This window comes from Prinia subflava, chromosome 2 (genome assembly GCF_021018805.1).
Source record: "Prinia subflava isolate CZ2003 ecotype Zambia chromosome 2, Cam_Psub_1.2, whole genome shotgun sequence".
Lineage (NCBI taxonomy): Eukaryota > Metazoa > Chordata > Aves > Passeriformes > Cisticolidae > Prinia > Prinia subflava.
In genome coordinates, this window is record NC_086248.1 from 71,742,884 (window position 1) to 71,761,362 (window position 18,479).

An 18,479-nucleotide genomic window follows, 5' to 3' on the forward strand; every position below is an offset into this window, starting at 1 on the left:
CTGCACAGAGCCCAGGCCATAGGGCCACTGATGCCTGAGCTTCAAGCAGCTCTGCAGTTATGCAACATTCCATGTCATGGCACGGGCACGGGCACTGCTACCACCCTCACAGGCTCACCTCTCTTTCCCTTGACTTTTTTATCATTCACCAAAGACACAGACCATTTTTCTGCCCATTCAGGAGGCAGAAGATGAGGTGTAACATTTCACACAGGCATTTTTTGCCCTGTAGAAGGGCATATTTCTTTGCCCCTGCAATCACTGGACACATTCACGAGTCATTCCAGTCAAGCCTGTAACATCCTCCAAGGAGAAAGGTGCCATCTAGGAGGGGTAGTCCATGGTTTGCTGCCTTGGGTACTTACTGTAAACTATCTTCCCAAAGCCACTATCCTGTGCTGGGTTACATCATATCATAGTGTAATGCCTTTAAATCATTAATCTGCCTTGCTTCTGGACTAGTGCCAGAAAAACCAATGAAGGCCAGGCTGAGTTCAGATCAAACCAGAGGACATTGTGGTTACATTTATGTTTTTTCAGAGGATCTCTCACCTGCAACCACAAATCTGCCTTTATTTGGCTTGAACATGATCCAAAATTACCTCAGAGGTCAACAGTGCATGTCTTACGGATTAGTGAAAACTACTGACTAACCTAACGTAATGCATGATGACTGTTATTATTCCGGGAAATAAGGGTGGCTGTAGTCTGTTGTTTTGTAATAAAATCTAACATTAATTTTTCCCATTTGCAAAAATACCCAGGAAAAAAAGGGCCAGAAAAAAAAAAAAAAAGGCATGGGAGTGTTCTGCCCTCTTCATCTTGTTAAATGCCACAACCCTTGCTACAAAGAATTCCTTGTAGGCAGCACTCCAAATCCGCTTTACAAATGGGCATTAATGAAACTTCCCAGCACCTCCACAAGGTAAGTCAGAGGGGCTGAGGGCAGTCTCCAGAGAGGAGCCGTGACTCAGGTCAGGTCTGAGCCCTCTCAGAGAGGACGGTGGCACTCCCTGGGATATCCCTGCTGGTGATGCAGCCCCGGAGCTCAGCTCCTGCCCACCGCCAGGCTGGCGCTGGCTGTTTACTCCAGCTGCTCCTGTTCAAAGTCCCCCAGAACCAGTGGTAAAAGCACCACTGACTTTCCCGAGATTGAAAATAAGTCACCTTTGCCCTACTTGTGTACTTGTACAATGGGAGTAACAGTATTTCCCTGCTGCCCTGTGGCTGGCAAGGATCTGTCGTTGTTCCTGTGGCTGAGAAGGGTGCACAAAAGGGAAAGGAGGATAAATATTTACCCAGAATCTGATATAGGTAAATCCATCTGTGGGTTGTCCTCTCCTCCAACAAACTTCCCTTCCTACGGGAAACTCTAGCCTCTATTTGGTGAAATCATTTACGTACATTAACGAACAATTAGGGAGGGAAGAGGGGAAAACCAGCCGAGAAAGCCTTCCACAAAGGAGCTGCCCTCGGTTTGACTTGTTTCATTTAGGTTAGGAGGGAAGTAACCTGACTGTGATAGATGAGGACTCTGTCACGACCCGGATAGTCTGTAAAATCAAGTCTGGATGGGAGATTTAAGACAAAGGGCTAGACATGGTGTTGATTTAAACTATTATAGTTTTTCTGGAGTTGCTGGAGCATTGAGAGTTATATTGGGAAGGTCTGGTCCCCAGGGTGCTGAAAGGGTAGGGCAGGGTTGTGGCAGCCCCACACTCTTGGTAGAGTTCTGGCTCTGTCAGAGGAGTTGTGAGCTTTGCTCTTGGTCGTTTAATTCATTCAGCTCAGCCTTGTGATGGTCCCTGGGGCCCAGCTGCTATTGAGAGCTTTCAGCTTTTCACATGAGGTCTATTGGATGTGACAAGGTACACATGGGTCATATGCTGCTCTCTAAGTAAGCCACATTTAAGTGCAACATCACCATAAAAACAGAAAAAACCCCAACCCCATCCTTTTCACCCCAGTGCAAACTGCCTCCTATTATGGTTTTTATATGGACTCCTTTCCATTAGTGTTCCCTGCTGAAAGTTGCACTAGTGGTCCCTCCAGTAAACCTCTGCACAGCCTGGGGCTCTCTCTGTACAAGGAGTAAGGAGCTGGTGAGCTGGCATGCTCTGCTTGTACAGATTGGCCAGAAGAGGCTAAAGCCCGGAAGGCATGTCCCCGTTTTTAATGATCATTTGGGCTGAGAAAGCAGATATCTGTGAGCTGGAGCTTTGGTTGCTAATTCTGACTGAAGTTCATCAAAGCTAGAGAGATGGAGTGCAGAAAGTGGAATTAACTAGACCGGCTTTGTGGTGAAGCCAAGAAATACAGATCAAACAAATGCAAATCCGGGGAGAAACATTGTACACCTATAAATCTTTGTATTAAAACATCTCCTTTCTTCCCCAAAAAACAAGGAGAGAAGCAAATAGAGTACTGCCTTCTCAAAGTCCTTTCTGCTCTGAGCAACACAGCTTAGCACTTTGCAGGCTTCCCCATGCAGCTCTGCTAATCCCTTCACTGGAGGGTGCATCTGAACTGTTATTTCAAACTACCTTCTCCAACCAGAGAAACCCAATACTTTAGAAATAGGGCACTGAAGCAGAACCTCCAGGCCCCTCCAACTCATTCCCAGCATTGCTGGGATCTGCCCCTTTCTCATGTGTTGGAGTCAATTCATTTGCACATTTTCTGTCACAGCAGCCCTGCGAGAATCTCCTGGGGTTTGGGACAAGACTGTAAGGTCACCAGGTACGTGCTGCCCTCTGCAAGCCAGGTGGGGATAGCTAGAGAGACTGGCAGCCTGGCTGGAGTCTGCTTAGTTGTGTAGAAATCCTCTGACGTGGCAAATGGCCATAACAGATCAGAGCAGACTCAAATCCCAGCGGGTGTTTGAAGTTAAATCTCCAGATGTTCAAATATTAGCCTACTCCATCACCTGTCCATCAAACATTAACTCACTCCACCAAGAGTACACTTACCCAGTCCCTCAGCTCACTGCTTCCCATACTGGTAATTTTTCTTGAGACAAATGCAAACCACTGCACTCTGGATGCTGCTCCTCTTGCAGAAGGAGATAAGCTCCAGCCCAGTTAAGGAAGAACATTAAGTACCGTAGACACACAGCTGGGGATTTGTATCTGCATAGAGACCGAGGTCAGGATAAATAAAAATAGTTTCAGTGCATCTGTGAATCAATTTGTACATTAAATCTGGCTTCATCTTGGTAATGAAAGCTAGATTGCCAATGCCATGTATATAAAACAATGTAAGTCACACTCCTAAACTATTGCAAGACCAGCTTGAAAATCACACAGCAAGGTGTTCCTTCAATTGCCTTTCTGGTCCTGGAGGTATCAGGAATGAGTGATTTCCGTGCTTCTTATTTTTGAGGGTGAGTTACATCTGTGCTGCTGTCTCTATGAGTCAGGAGAGGTTTGGATAACCCACTCTCTGGGGAAAACAGAGCTTGGAGGAAAATGGGCTACAGCTCATCATGCAAGCTGGCAGCACTGCACTGGCAATACAGTCTGTTCTGCCTTTTTTGCCTTCATACATTAGCTGAAATCTTCTGAGAGTCAGAAAGTCTCAAAGGAGCTTGGGCCATCCAGCTTTCCAGGGCTGCTCTCTCTTATCCCAGCACTGCCCACCCCTGATGGGCAAAGCAGGCATGGAAGAACAGGGGAGCAACAGTCAGTGGGACTCACTGGAGGTGGCTTGCAGGTAAAAAGCAGATTGAAAAAAAAAACAAGTAAAAAGCACTCCCTTTCTCCGTGCCTGAAAGGTGATATAAGTAGCAAGTTTTCCCTAATTCTTCTCAGGTGCTCATGAAGCTACTGTTCCATTGCTTTGGAGAGGTGGGAAACAGTGCGATTGTAGGAGGCAGCCTCACACTTGTTCTAACATTGGGTCTTTGCTCAGCAGTGAATAAGACTGTTTCTGCCTGTATTATCAAGATCAGGTATTATATTCACAAAATGTTATATTTAACCTCTATATATGGTGTGCTCCAAACTCATTAATGATTAACTGAGAGAGTGTATTCCTGGTCCTGCTTCTCAGCTGTGTTAGGAAGCTTAATTGAGGGGCTTCGAAATTCCAGGACAGAAAGTTCTGCCAAAGTGCCATGTATTGGAATTATTACTGATACAGTAGACAAGCTATGACCATATAGTAATCTGATGACAGAATGGAGATTTCACTTGCAATTTCCTCAGTAGCAGACATCCTCAAAGAACAGAGATTGCAGTGTGAGATTTCACCATAAATGTGTAAAGCTGGGCTGGTGGTCACACTTTCATCATCTCAATGAAGGAATATGTTTTGGCCTTTTTTTACTGTGCCAGGGTTTAGCATCCAGAGATTCCATTTTTCGGGAGTTTAAACTCTGCGGGCAATGTTGTCACGCTCTGATATTTGGAATGGTTTTACATAAGGATTGCACACGACAGCTTGAGCAGTGGCGATCGAGGCAAAGTCACCTGGCTGCCAGCCAGGGACAACGGGCTCCTTTCTCAGGCAAATTGCTCAGTGGTATTTTTAGCTACAAATGCACTGTCTACTGCAGTTAGTATTCGACTTGCAGGGCTGTAGGACACGTCCCTGCAGCTCCTGCTAGGAGATGTGACAGACGTGTGTGGAGCGCTGGCCAAGCGTGAGCGCCCTGCTCGGGCGGCTGGCCGGGAGCAGCAGAGGAGCCCGGCGTTGCCGGGAATGCCGGTTTTGGTTCCGGGAGCAGAGAGCCAGGCCAGGCGAGCTGGCAGCACTTCTCCCCAGGCTGGAGCTGGTTATGTGCGTTAGAGGACGAGTCATTAGTCCCTTTGCTAGTAATAACACAATCATGACAATTACGTCAGCAGCTGTTAATTGCAGAACCAACCTTTCCAACCCCAAACCAAACACTGAAGGGGGTTGGGCTGCTGACAGAGCTGAGCTGCTCCGGCCTTTCCTTGCAGGCAAAGGTGGCTGTGATGCACAGTTCATATCCTTCCTACAGGGTGTCCAGGCTGACACTCTGACCTCAGCTAGAGTGAGGGCGGTATGGACTGTGCACCCAGCATTGTGGTGACTGGGTGTGTCACCACGGAGGTACCCACTCGGTGAGGGAGTGGAGAGGTGGTTATCTGCCTTGGGATGTACCAGGTTATCTGCAGCTTACATCAGGGAAAGATGCAAAGTCATTTGCTCCACCCCTCTCATAACAAAACCAGCACTTCTGTAGGAGCAGGCTCTGATCTCAGTGAGTCAGTCAATGACAGTGACTTTCCCTGAAACAGATTTTCCAGAGGAGTATCTCCAAACTGATAATCACCCCTCCTCATGCACATGGCAATGGGATGGATCTGCAGTCAGGTGGGAGTTTAGAGAACATCAGGCCCTCCTCCTATGGGACTCTAGTGAGAAGGGGAAAACTTTCCAATGAGGCATTTATGGGTAACAGTTATTTCTTGCACTCAGCATTTGGGCAGAATGCAGCTTCCCTACCAGCAGGAATGAACTCATTGTAGGAGGTGACAAAAAGCATGAGCATGACTTTAAATACATTTCAAGTAGATCAAATAGTGGTGTTTCTTGCAGCTTGAACACAGCAGGCAGCAGAAGGCAGATGCTGATACACCAGGTTATAAGAGGCCAACACCTGAATTACTCTTCATGGTGTTTGTGGTACATTACAGCATTAGACTTCAAATCTAACAGCCCAGGAGCGACTATCACAATGATGTAGTCAGTCCATTTCTGTAAAAGAGGATTTTCACTTCAGTTTTTACTCCACCAGCTTGGGTAATGTGTGGCTGAATTTTAGGGATGATTTAGAAGATCTACTGATCTGAATTTTACAGGTGGCAGCTTTACAGCATCCTTCAGTGAATGCCTTCAGCAATCATTCATCCTGGCTGATAAAAACCTCACTTCTTGTTCATACTTTGCTATTTCACCCTACAGCGTCTGGCCTGCCAAGTGCTCCATAATATGCTGGGAAAGTAAAAGTGACAGGGAAGACCCAAACTCTCTTTTCTGGCTGATCCAACAGCCCCTGGGAGCCACAGAGCTGAAGCTGGCCCAGGGATCGAGCTGGGATGCAGCCCTGCAGAGAGTTGCCATGCTGGCTGTGTGGGTTCTGCAGCAGTGCTCTGCTGGGAACTCTTTCCCATTCCTTATCAAGGCTTCTTTTGCTATGGGTCAGTACCAGTGAGTCTTCTGCAGTAAAACAAAGTTGATTTAGTTGGACCAACCCGGTAAAGATTTCCACAATCCTCAGCAAATATTTTAGAGATGAGGTGGCAGATTGTTTCTTACTCCTGTGCACATACCTACATATATGAATATATTTATTTATATGAGGCAGTCTTTCTGCCACTCCTTTAAAAATCTTTTCCCCAGGGTGTGTGTGGAATCTGTTATATTTCCAACATGTTGCAAATCTGCATTTCCTATTGATCTTATCTACTCAGCTGTGCTACAGCCGTCTCTGTTTCACATCGTAGCCCCGGGGCTTCCATCCTCATTAGAAATCCTTTCCCAGGAGAGTGGAGATGCACCAGCTGATCACAGATAACAGCAGTAACAGCCAGTGACTAAACTCTCTGGACTCCCAAAATAAATGCAAGAAGCAGCACGTGAAAAAAATGGTGTCATCCAAGCAGGTTCCCTAAACGCCTGGTCCTGCTTGGCAGCCACGACAGTCACCTGCCCTCCCAAGCACTTTGCAGGCATTTCCTGCTGAAGAAAACTGCATGTGCTTTTCACTGAAAAGAGCAGCTGAAACTTTTATCTTTTTCTGTGAGCATTAGGGAGTATTCCCACCTCTCTTAGCTCAAACAACGGAGTTAATCCATTTCTTCTTTATTTCTCACAGTACCTGTGGGCAAGTCCTGCTGTCCCAGCAGCACAGTCCTCACAGCCCCCTAAACCCCAAAGCCCATGGGGCAGTGAACATGCAAAGGGCCCAAGCTCGTATGAGCAGGATGGTTTCTGAAGTTACAGCAGCAAAAGATGGTTTTAATAATTTAAGAGCTAGGACCTGGCTCTTTTAGCCCATCTTTGCCCCAGAGCTCCTTGTCAGGCGCTGCCTGAAATTGCTGCTTTTCTTTGACATGGCACCTTCTGAAAATACCATGGAAAACAGTTCCTGGACTGCAGCAGAATGCCTCTCCTTTTAGTTGGGCTAAGCCTCATGTGTAAGGCTTTCCCAGCTAAAAATCTGAACTGAGCTCCTTAGCAGGGCATTAAAACCCATGCTGAATTCAAAGTGGTATCCTTCATTCATTCCTCTTGTGGTCACAATAAACTCTTGAGCCCTGTCTTGTACTAACACAGGACCCTGGCTGAAAACTGGGGATCCGCTGAGTCCAATAAAAATAATACTTTAAAATTTCACTTTATATCAGAAACAAGAAAACACCAAACTCACATCCTTTGTAATATACAACACATGTGAAAATCAGCTACAAGAGCAGAAAAAAGCTTCCCTGAATTGTGCTTTTCCAGTTGGAGTTGCTGCCTACCCCTTTTCTCACAGCAGGCAGGGGAACCTCAAAGGAGCAGGTGTTTTTCATGGATGAGACAAGTCCCTGGTCTGTGCTTGTCATCCTCCTGAAACATGCCACTAATCTTCAGCAGGGTCTCTACTCAGCTGTGCAAACATGGGGGTTTTTGAGGATTAGGTTCAAATTCACATGAAGTTTTGTGGTTGTGTTTTAAAAAGAAAGATGAATCCAAAAAACAATAGCATGGATTACTTTCTGTTTGGAGAAACAGACTGAGAGCTTTTCCCCAATCTAGGGCTGGAGTGACGTCAAAATTATACATCCCCAGCAGCTTCAATTTGTAGATTTCATGGCTCTTTATTAGAAAGAACATGATAAAACATTGCAGTTCCCATGGGTTAGAGATGGACTTAAAGGATTTCTTAAGGTTATAGAGAAAGTACTGGGCACAACCAGGATCTGAATTGACTCCTAGATTTAGGAGGGCTGCTTATGAGGAAAGCTATCTGTCTCCCTATACTCATGAAAAGAAGAGTTGGCAAGAAGCTTGTTAGAGAAACTATTTTCTCTAATAATTTCATCATTTTTTGATGTCCATCTAGTTAGCCCCACAAAGGGTGCAGAAGAGGCAAAGTGCAAGAACAAGCCATATAAAAAGGAGAGGATGAATCAAACCTGATACCAGGGATGAGTTTTGAGCAAAGATTCAGGTTGCCCTCTTGTTTAGCCTCTTCCATGGAACCCCAGTCACTCTGAATGAATTGGCTTGAATCCCCTACATGGAGACATTTTCCACTGGCATTTTGTCCTTGCAGGACAGTGGGGGCTGTGACGGGCACCACAGGGAGTAAGTGGCTGGAAGACTAACGATGTGACATGCTGATACCTCCATTTTTACTACATCCAATTAAGCAATAAATGATTCTGGTGGAAGTGTGGAGCACATAGATTATCATGCAAATCAGGTTGCTGTGCTGCCAGTGAACCCCTGCATTACCTGAAATAGCACTGGTAGGATATTAGTGCAAATGTCACCTTCCTCTATAACTAACTCTGTTAGTTATTGCCTCCCATCTCACCCATCGTGCAGCTTCCCTGGGGTCAGAGCCATGATTTCTCATAGACTTGGGAGTGCAAATGGATTTTAAAGAGGATTTTAAAAAAAGCTTCTGTCACCTTCCACCAATAGTCTAACACATCCAGAGCTGATGGCTTGAGAGCCTGCTGCATTGGCAAACTCACCTGAAGAATTCACCTTGAGCAGAGCTACAAATTGGTTCATGGGCATACTCCAGGCTAGAAGAGGCACCTACTTTTTGGGAGGTGGAGGACTGAGCTGCCTGAAAGCAATAAGCTGAGGGATCTAGTGGGAATCAGGTTTTCCCACCAGTTAACCTACACCATTAAAAAGTAGAATGAGGGAGCAACACTGAGAATTGTGAATCACTTTATTTCCCTAGTTATTTTGTCCTCCCCTCTGCCCTTAGAAGGATTTCTTTTGCTCTGTGCTCCTAAAATGAGAGTGAGCCAAGAAGCCGAGCTGCTTGCCCCCATGGCAAGCTGTTGTTAGCAGACAAAGGCTATTGTTTGCTGCCACCGGTTGTTGTTCCCGTGGTGGCAGCAGCTCCCAGCACCAGCCCTCAGCTCTGGGCCCTTTCTGTACTCGGCATGGCACAAACAAATGCACAGTGCCTTTCTCTAGATGGTTGCAATTTAGAGATCTAAAGAAAAAATTAATTTCTCTGCATCTTCCCACAGGCCCCAGGGACACAGAAATTCACAGGCTGACTGGAAGCCACCCTAATGCTGAGGGGCAAGAAGGAAGAAATCATCAGCCATCATTATAGCATGTGGCCCAGACAGAGCACACCATGATCCCTCAGGTGGAAAAGGTATCACCTCATTGGATGTGCTTGGGTAGATCTGTCCCTCAATTGCCACATCAAAAACCTCAGTTCCATGGGGCTTCTGCGAAGTCCCCATCCCTGTCCGTGGTGCAAAACTAAACTGAACCGAGTCCATCCAGGTTCTGCAAAAGGAATGTAACTGTCCATGGTCAGTGATGCTAAGACATGACCTCCCCACACAAGGCTGGCAGGAAAGATGAATGCCAGCAAACCCGGCCACATAAAATGTGTGAAGGACCCTGCTAACAAGGAGTTAGGGGTCATTCAGTGACTTCTTTGAATATTCACAGAACAAGTCCAAGAGGCCTGATGAAACCTGATCAAATTGTGTGGATTTCTTTAAATTTGCCTTGGAGTTTTTGGGGGTTTACTCAAACATGCAACTTGGGATCAGGGAGGCATGTGGTCTGAAACAGCCAGGAGGGCCACAGGTCTCAGCCAACCAAAGGTCCTGCTGCTCAGTGTCTCTGGGGATAAATGATCTCCACCACCATAAATAAATCTTACTGGTTTAGCCCCGATCCTACTTTGCTTTATACCAGGGTACATGCAAACTGCCTAACCTACCTCAGAATAAAATAACAAAAGGAGGAGAGAGATTGAGATTATTCTTTTTCCTACTACAGTCAGGAAAGCAGAATTCAAATTTTTCTTCCTACGCCTATATTGGAGAGAAAGGGATATTTTTCTTTTCAGATTGCAAGTTGAATTGATTCTTCCTTGCTCCTTTGGGAGGAGTGAAGTGCAGTGGCTTTTTAGTCACTTTCAGAAGATTGGTACAGATGGGCAAATCCCTTTGTCACTTGGCCATGTTGCAGAGATAAGGAGTGTCCTGCAATCTCCAATCCACTGTGATTGCGCCAGGATTTTGAGACAGAAAAAAAAGCAGGAGACAAATACCTGGATTTTAGAGATTCCTTGCTGCTCTGACAAATTATTTATCAAAGAATAGCAAAGCAGTTTAGGGGCTTCCTTTACCTTCTCCTGCCCAGCAGGCATGAGTGCAGACCTTAGGCCTCATGCACTCTGGCATAAAACAGCAAGGGCTTTATTTTGAGGGCTGTGTTTAAACATAACTTATGCTGGGAAGGTTCTATCAAGGTAGCTCCTGTCCATATCCCACTGTATCTTCTGTTCCAGGTGTCCATGGTGAGAACAGAACAGGCACAGCCTGGCAGTGCAACACCCAGGGGGGACACATCCCATGGTGGCAGGCATTGCCCCTCCCACACCTCCTGCTCTGTCCTTCCTGCTCTGCTCTGCATCCTCCCAGGCTGTGGCTGACCACTGCCATCACAGCATTGCCAGCAGCTGGGGCTTTGCCCAGAAAGGAGCTGGGAGCTACACGGCCTTTGCGGATTAAGCTGTGTGCTCCCATGTGCCTCCTGTCTCTGGCCAGCACAGCAAAAACAGGGCTGCAAGTTGCATCCTGCAGCGCTAGGAGTCACTTGCTGGGATGTAGGAAGTTGGCTGGGGATGCAGCACTTCTGCACAGCAAGTTTCCTCATGGCACTGGTCACCCAGAGGAGCAGGGAATTCAAGATCCATTTTATAACACAGCACATTTTAATGGCTTAATGGCTGTTGCTACCTCATTTAGGCTGTAACAGAGCCCAAGCTGCAAAGGGTACCTTCTGGTCACATGGAAAGGGAGGTTGGGCTTTTCCATGTGACCAGAAAAATATTCTCTTTATACAATGTATATAAAACTTTTTTATTTATTAATTAATATGCTTCTTTTAGTGCCTTGTTTCTCCAGAGGTGCTATTTTATATCCCAAACTCAGCATCCAGCACAGATAGGCAGAAAACCAGATTTATTTAAGTTGGCCACTTGCTTACTGCAAGTATATTTGTTGAATTTTTCCAAGTTACACCATTCGTAATCCAGCACACCTTTCCTTCTTCCTCTACACTACCTCCCAGGTTTCACCAGAGAGGCACTACTGAGTGGTCTGACCCCTTTTTGTTTTTTGGAACAGTACTATAAAAAGGAAAAAAACTAGAAAATTCTGGTGACCAGGGAGAGTACCCTAGAGAATGATATGATGCTGTATCAGGGGAGGTTTAGGTTGGATATTAGCGAAAGGTTCTTCTCTCAGAGGGTGGTTGGGCACTAGAAAAGGCTCCCGAGGGTAGTGGTCACAGCACCAAGCCTGACAGAGTTCAAGAAGTGTTTGCTCAATACTCTCAGGCACTTGGTGTGACTCTTGGGGACGATGCTGTTCAGAGACAGGGGTTGGAGTAGTGATCCTTCCAACTCAGGATATCCCATGTTTCTATAATACAAATCCCCACTAAACAAAACAGAAGAAAGAAAGTCTTGATAGTGTTTCTAGTAGCACTTTTGCATCACCAGATGTGAAATAACATAAAGCATCTCAAATACTTTTCACATTTTTGTTTTTTAATCTTCTCTTGATTTTCCCATCTCTGTCGGGCTAGTGTCACTGCCATGCATCTTCACATTTATTTGAGATTCCATTATCCCATGAGTCTGATCATGTCCCTGGTGGTAGCAACATGTGCCCAATACAGCCACCAGCCCTGAGGCCTTGACTGCACCTCTGGCTTGGCAAGAGTAATTCCCTGTTTTCCCTCATGCTGCTGGTGAGATATGGGGCCAATGAGGACATGGCTCTGAGACCCTACACTGTCTGTGAGCAGCTTTTCCACCATCTCTGGCTGCCATGCTGCTGGCTGCCTCAGTGACCAGAGTGGAAAATCTTGGTCTTCCATCAACAGACTCATCTACACCCAACCAGATAAGCAGCTCTGAGGTAGAGCCCACTGGGCCAGACTTTCCCCAGCTGGAGCTATGGCCTGGCTTGGAGACATGGCCACAGCCTCCACTGCTTGCCAGTCCTCCACGACACAAACTGGGTTTAGTGAAGGGCAAGGTTTTGTGAGGTTTCCAACTCTTCACTCAGGTCTTGTTGGTATTCACCATCTGGGCCCAGTGACACACGGTACTGAGTTTATTAAATTGCTTCAGCATCTCCTCTTTCAACACCTCAGGTTCTTCTGGTGCATTATTTTTATTAGCTGAGTACAACAAGCATCTCCAACCCCCTCTCTGGAAAAGATCAGCTTTTAAAGGGATCAAATACTTATTCTGCAGTAAGATTGCTGCTTTGTTGAATTGCTCTGCTTCCTAATGACCCAGTGGGCAAAATAATTTTCTCATGTACTTCAAGGAATAGGTACATTTGCTCCTCCAATTAGCCTTTGTAATTCATGTTTTATATTTAAATCACAGCCAGTTGTTTGGGGCTTTTTTACAGAATTAAGAAGAACCAAATTATTTTCTAAAAATTCTAATTGTATTTTTTTAAATCTAAGAAACCTAATTTCTTTCCATTTTACAGGAGCTTGAAGCTAAAATAGAAACTGCCTTAAGCAGTATACCCCTTGTACTTCCCCCCGCAATAACTTCCCTCACCTATTCTTCTATCCAGTACCTGCCTTTCTCAAGGAATCCCAAAACTGTGACCACTCTCCTGACTGCCCAGGCGGGGCCCCAGGCCAGGCTGTGTGATCTCAGCTAAGTTTGATGGTCATTTCTACCAAACTGCTTCATACATATGTGTGTGTATTTACATTTATGTGTGTGTCTGTGTGTGTGTATATACTTATCCATGTAAAATCCAATCAACACACAAACTGGTTAATTATTTGTGTGGAGTGACTTTATAAGAACCAGGGGTCAAACTGAAGCCAGCTGCAAACCCTCAGTCAATTCCAAATTAATAATACAGCATGAGATGGCCCTCTAAAGGTTTTTTAATGTGTTTATATCTTGGCTTGATAAACACAGTCAAGAGAGACAAGATGGAAGAGGCAGAAAACTTAGCAGGGTTACTTTTCCTTAAAAAACAACTTGTGAAAACATCTGTGCAGCTCCCAACTCCCCAGATGTTCTCTTTAACAGAGCACTTACATTGTTTATATTTTGCCTAACACTGGAATTGTGGCAGATTATTTTTGTTGCTGGGTCTTTGCAATATTTTGTAGGTGGTCTCGTAAAAGAGAGCAGATATTTAACCCCACCACCACCTCCTTCTCCTTTGCCCTGGTTGTTTACACAGCAGAGCCTGGTACCAGTTCCCTCCGATAGTGTGTGCGTGGGGGGCCTGGGGGCTTGGCTATCGCTCTGCTTTTGCACCAGAGTCACTCTGTTGGCTCTGCCATGGAAGCTGAAAACAGTGAAAATGTGAGATGGGATGATTCAGGCATTTTGATTCAGCCTGGGATGCCTGAAAGTTGGCCTCAAAATGTTATTTGTTGCCTTTGACTTGGTCACACCAGCAGCAATGGGGAATGATCGCAAACCTGCACGACTTGTCTCTCTGAAATCTGTGTGATGCCCTGTGTAAAAAAATGTGCCCACACATAAAGGATGTGGTGATCAGAGTCTATATACATAGTGAACCTCAGTGGGTTTTCTGTTTGCATGGGCCGGAGAACCATGTACATGTTTCTTCTACTGTGCCCAGGTAGTGCAGCTTTCAATTAGGAGTGTTTTCCTTAACGGTTATTTTGCCATATTTTCAGGAGATGTATGAAGCACCTGTGATCTCATCAGGTCCAAAGCTGCCTGGGGTCTGAAGGGTTTTACCACCTCCCTCCAAAAAATCCCACATCACAATTCCATGTCATATGGCATAATTGCAGCTTTGCACGCTTTCAAATAGGCCTGTGTCTTCTGCTCCTAGCCAAATTTCTCTGCTTCAGTAAGTCTGGGCTGATTCGTGATTAGATCAGTTTGCGGATGGCACATTCTCAAAGGAAAACTCAGGAGCTGGAGGAAATGGTATGAGCTGCTTTTTATGCTCAGCTTGTAGCTGTGACTGGAGCTGATGCTCTTTGCACCCTGCCCTAGAGGGCTGTTTCTAGCATCAGGAGCACACTTGTGAAAAGCTGTTAGAGCGTGGCCCAAAGCAATGGGCAAAGCAAGGCTGGATATGTCTCCTGGGAAAGGCCTGCCCAGCTGGAGCTGGGAGCTGGGTACATTGTCCCCAGAAAGGTCAAACAGGAGTTACCATAGATGTTTTATTGACACTGCTGTCTTAGAAAATATTTCTGAACATGTCTATATGACTGACAGACATAGTTAGGTCACAAAGGCTGAGGACTTAGAAAATCTTATTTTAAATCATTTGTTTTCTGTTTGCTTGCATTTTTTTACAACTTCAAATGCATTAATCCTTACTGCACTGGGTGGATTGAAATGAAAGATGTACTGAGTGACTTTAAATGAAAGATACTGTAGAAATACTCTACATTTCCCAGTAATGATATTTGCAAGCTGTGCTGACAATATTCCATACTTCTGACAAAACACAGTTATAAAAAGACATTTCTCCAGAGCCCTCTGTGGTTAAGTGCCTGAATGCTGGAGTACAAGCTGACAATAGTATGTGGCTGGGATACAATTTAGCATATCTACAATTTAGCATATCATCTAAAGTACTCCTAATTTGTGCTTTCAATTCACAGTGCACTGAAGAGTGTGCATCCAGCTTTTTACACTGGTGTGCCCAGTGTTAGCCAAGTCTACTTGCTCTCTTTATGGGTCGTTTTTTTCAGACCAGTTTTCTCAGATTTGCTGGTGTTTTGTTCTTCCTTTTTTCCTTTTATAGCCTCTCCATTTGTTTGCCCATGTGTGGGGAAAACACTGACTTTCAGCAAGAAGCAGCTCTGCAGGGAATGGTGGGGAAGGCGCCATATGGTGCAGGCGGAACATCTGTGAATCTCTGACGCTGCAGTTCTGCTTCATGGGCATGAGTGCATTTCACACGTGTGCTAAGGAGAAAGGAATATGACACAAGGACTTTCCAGGAGCCTTGATGTATGAGAAATAGAATGAATTTGCTAGAGGAGACTGTAAAAAAATCCGACACTACATTGTGTTAATAATGGAACCGTGTTGCCCATATTTGCTGCCTTTCCTGTTGAATTGCTGTGTCTATTTTCTATTGCCATCGTACAGCACTGAAAATAAATCTCGTGGCGAACAGGGATGGCTCATCTTACAACTTGTAGAAAGGTTAATTAAATGTGCGTGGTGCTGGCACTTGTTCACAGCAGCCTGAACCCGGGGATGACAGATTGCCGGGGGCATGTGAGCAGCTTCCTCCCTCAGCCCCACACAGCCCACAGCTCACGGAGCCGCACAGGGCACAGTGTTTGGAGAATGTGTCCTCTGGGCAGCAACTCCTCTGCTACAGCTAAAGTTATTCACATACACAGGGACTTGATGCAAAAGGGAGTTCAGCGGCTGTGTGTTTCAGACAATGTTTTTGTGGCCTTTTCCTGACTTTTCAGAAGGCTCATCGGTCTGCTTACAACCACCTCTTTTTCTTTTGGACTTGTCACCTTTCACTTGCAATGATCCTGCTGTTGTGCAGCGGTAATGATGTGGACAAGCACTTGAGTGGAGGCTGATGCACACTTTGAACACAATCTCTCTTCTTGGTTTTGCCCACATAGCAGGGCACAGCTCTGTGTTCAGAACCACTGGTAACATCAAGCACCCAGACACTCCCAGGGACTGGCAATGCTAAGAATGACCTAACATTTAATGCACTTCACAGGGACTGCTGAGACACAGTTCAGCTGTTGGCTCTGTAGAAAATCCAGTGATTTCTTAGCTAAAAAGTACAACCATAATCTTTAACTATAAGAATAGCAAATACAGGAGCAGACAGTCATTGCTACTACTTAGGATTGTAGTTCAGTGCCTGCAGTGCCTTGCTGAGACTCTTGCATTTGTGGCTTCCTTGCCCCTTCATTTTTTGCTCTGCTTAGCCCTAAAAATGGCATGTGGGAGTGTATTGGGATAATTAAGGAGATTTAGGAGTAAAATCCTAGTCAAGTCTGTGAGAAAATCTCTGTTAAGTGGCACCAGCTGAAGACTCCATTCCCACATATGGGAATACATACACATGAGCAACCTCACTCACCCTGCAGCCTGCTAGGATCAAGGGCAGATTCCTGTGTCAGCATCATCATCAGTGGGCATCTCAGTATGAGACTTGGTGCATGGCTTTTCTCAGTGTGTCTTCCACAGCAAGCTGAAATGCTGTCCCCAGGTCTTTGATCAGGATACACTTCAGTGGGATTTGAATGTTGCATGGGCCTTGACCTGCAGAGAGAGGAATTTTACCCTTCCATAAATATGCTGTGCCATGGCAGGTCCTGCTCCCTGGGGCTGGCTGGAGCTTGGGAAAACTATCCATCCACATCATTTCTAATGTGGGTACGTGGCGTTTGCTCATGCCTGGCTTGCTGGTGCACACGGGCTGCTCTGCTCATACACTCTCCAATGACTTCCAGAGAGGCAGCAAACCAAAAAGCATTACATGTGTTTCCTGAGCCCCCACCCAAGGCTGTTGCCTCCACTGGTCCAGCCTCAACAGGGAAGAAGAAACAGTGCCAGGAGTGAGGATGGTTGTAGGGCTCGTGAATATCTGCTGTGCATGATGAGGCTGAGACCATGGACTGTTTTGGCAGAGGTCATCATGTGAAATTTCCAGTCCTGTGTGATGTCAGAGGCACCAAGTCACTGCCCTCCTGGGCACTACTCTGGCATGTGCAGCATGAGCTACTGTGCAACTGGCATGAGGTTTCCTTTCCCCTGGAGAAGAGGCTGAGCCATGTATCAAGGATGCTGACAGTGATGTGCCAGCACACAGTCTGTATTTTCTGGAGGGGAGATACAGAGTGTGTTTACCTTGACTTAATGATGAGCATGTTTAGAGGTTTCCATCACGGAAGACTGAGGAGACTGATAAAACCAAGGTCTGGTTCCTCCTGGGCTGCAATACAAATGTTTCCTTTGGCACTCTCTTTTACTGGCTCCACTCACGGTGGTCTCCGAGGAGCCCATCAGAGGCCTCTGTGCTCGTTGTGTTCTGAGCATGGTTTCTACAGACAATCGCCTGCAGCTTGCAAAAACAGATTTGCCAAACCACACTTAATAAATCAAAACACAATTTCCAAGTGCTAGAAGGGGCAAGAGCTATGTTTTGTTCCAATGCACTCTTTCCAGGACAGTTTCTCAGCCTTGCTTTTTCAGGAATATATAATGAGGGGCAGGAAAACAGGTGGGTGTTAGAAAAACAAGATAGCACAGATAGGCTTCTCATTGCCTTTACCTGGTTACTCTCAAAAGCAATAATTTTACAACTGTCAGAGTTCCAGTCTTTGGGAGCTGGTTCATGTTCCCATGTTCTAGGAACTCCCACAAGCAGCAAAGCAAGTTCAGTTACAATTCTCCATCATCCTTCAGAAGTAAACTTCCTTCAGAAACAGCTGTGTTCTTTCTAGATACAAACAATCCTCCAAAAATGTCAAAGATAAGGCTGTACATAATTTTTGCAAGGTTATAATAACACTGTTTTTCTACCTCCCAGATATTCATAGGTTCTTTTTTATATAATAACAAATCTTCTCATGTGCTGCAAATCAGTTTGGCACCATCCTAATGTTTTTAACATCAGATTGCATTGTGTCTGTCAGAACATACAGAAAAGATTTGAAAGCAAAAAACTACGGGTGTGATTAAAATAAGCCCAGACCTAGAAGCTGTGCCTGTTTAATGAAGGTCCTAGCACAAGTATCTGTTTCTTACTTCCAGTTCTCTTTTTTGACTGGCATCTGAAACTAACCTGAGTTTCTGCTTCAGGTAGAGATTTCAACAAGATGCTTCTTGGCAGCTTTTGCTTGGCACTGCCTGTAACCCTCTGCAGGGTTAATGTTTTCAGCACTGGATCCAAATGTATACCATCCTGCAGGATTCATTCTTAAAGCTTTATTATGTGGGGTCTTCCTGACAGTTCTACAGCCAGACTTTTTGCTTGCATCTCACCGTTGTCCCTTTCCAGGGATAAGGCTTTTAAAAATCCACATGATGCATTCAGTTATGATCCACTAAGCACAGCTCTGGCAGCTGGCTTGTAGAGGAATGCATGTGAACCAGAAAGTGCCCTGAACTACTTTTGAAAGTGCGCCTATCTGGTTACCATCTTTGATTAAATAAATGTTAATGGAGTGAAATTGGCTCTCCTCTCCCCTGTTGTTAGGGGGAAGGTTTG

The 18,479-nt window shown here is 45.4% G+C and overlaps 2 long non-coding RNA genes across 4 annotated transcripts in view; one reads left to right on the forward strand and one right to left on the reverse strand.

The window, feature by feature from the left end:
• Positions 1 to 18,479, reverse strand: part of LOC134547025 (uncharacterized) — a 126,921-nt gene that overhangs the window by 17,524 nt on the left and 90,918 nt on the right. For 2 of the 3 annotated variants that reach the window (XR_010079346.1, XR_010079345.1), the window contains one exon: positions 16,347 to 16,528. This is a non-coding gene — a long non-coding RNA (uncharacterized LOC134547025). Of the gene's footprint in view, positions 1 to 2,969; positions 3,129 to 16,346; positions 16,529 to 18,479 lie in introns of all 3 variants that reach the window. The other variant, XR_010079347.1, reaches the window with a different exon arrangement.
• Positions 395 to 16,339, forward strand: LOC134547026 (uncharacterized). The gene is made up of 3 exons (XR_010079348.1): positions 395 to 925; positions 9,234 to 9,367; positions 15,024 to 16,339. It is a non-coding gene; the product is annotated as an uncharacterized LOC134547026 (long non-coding RNA).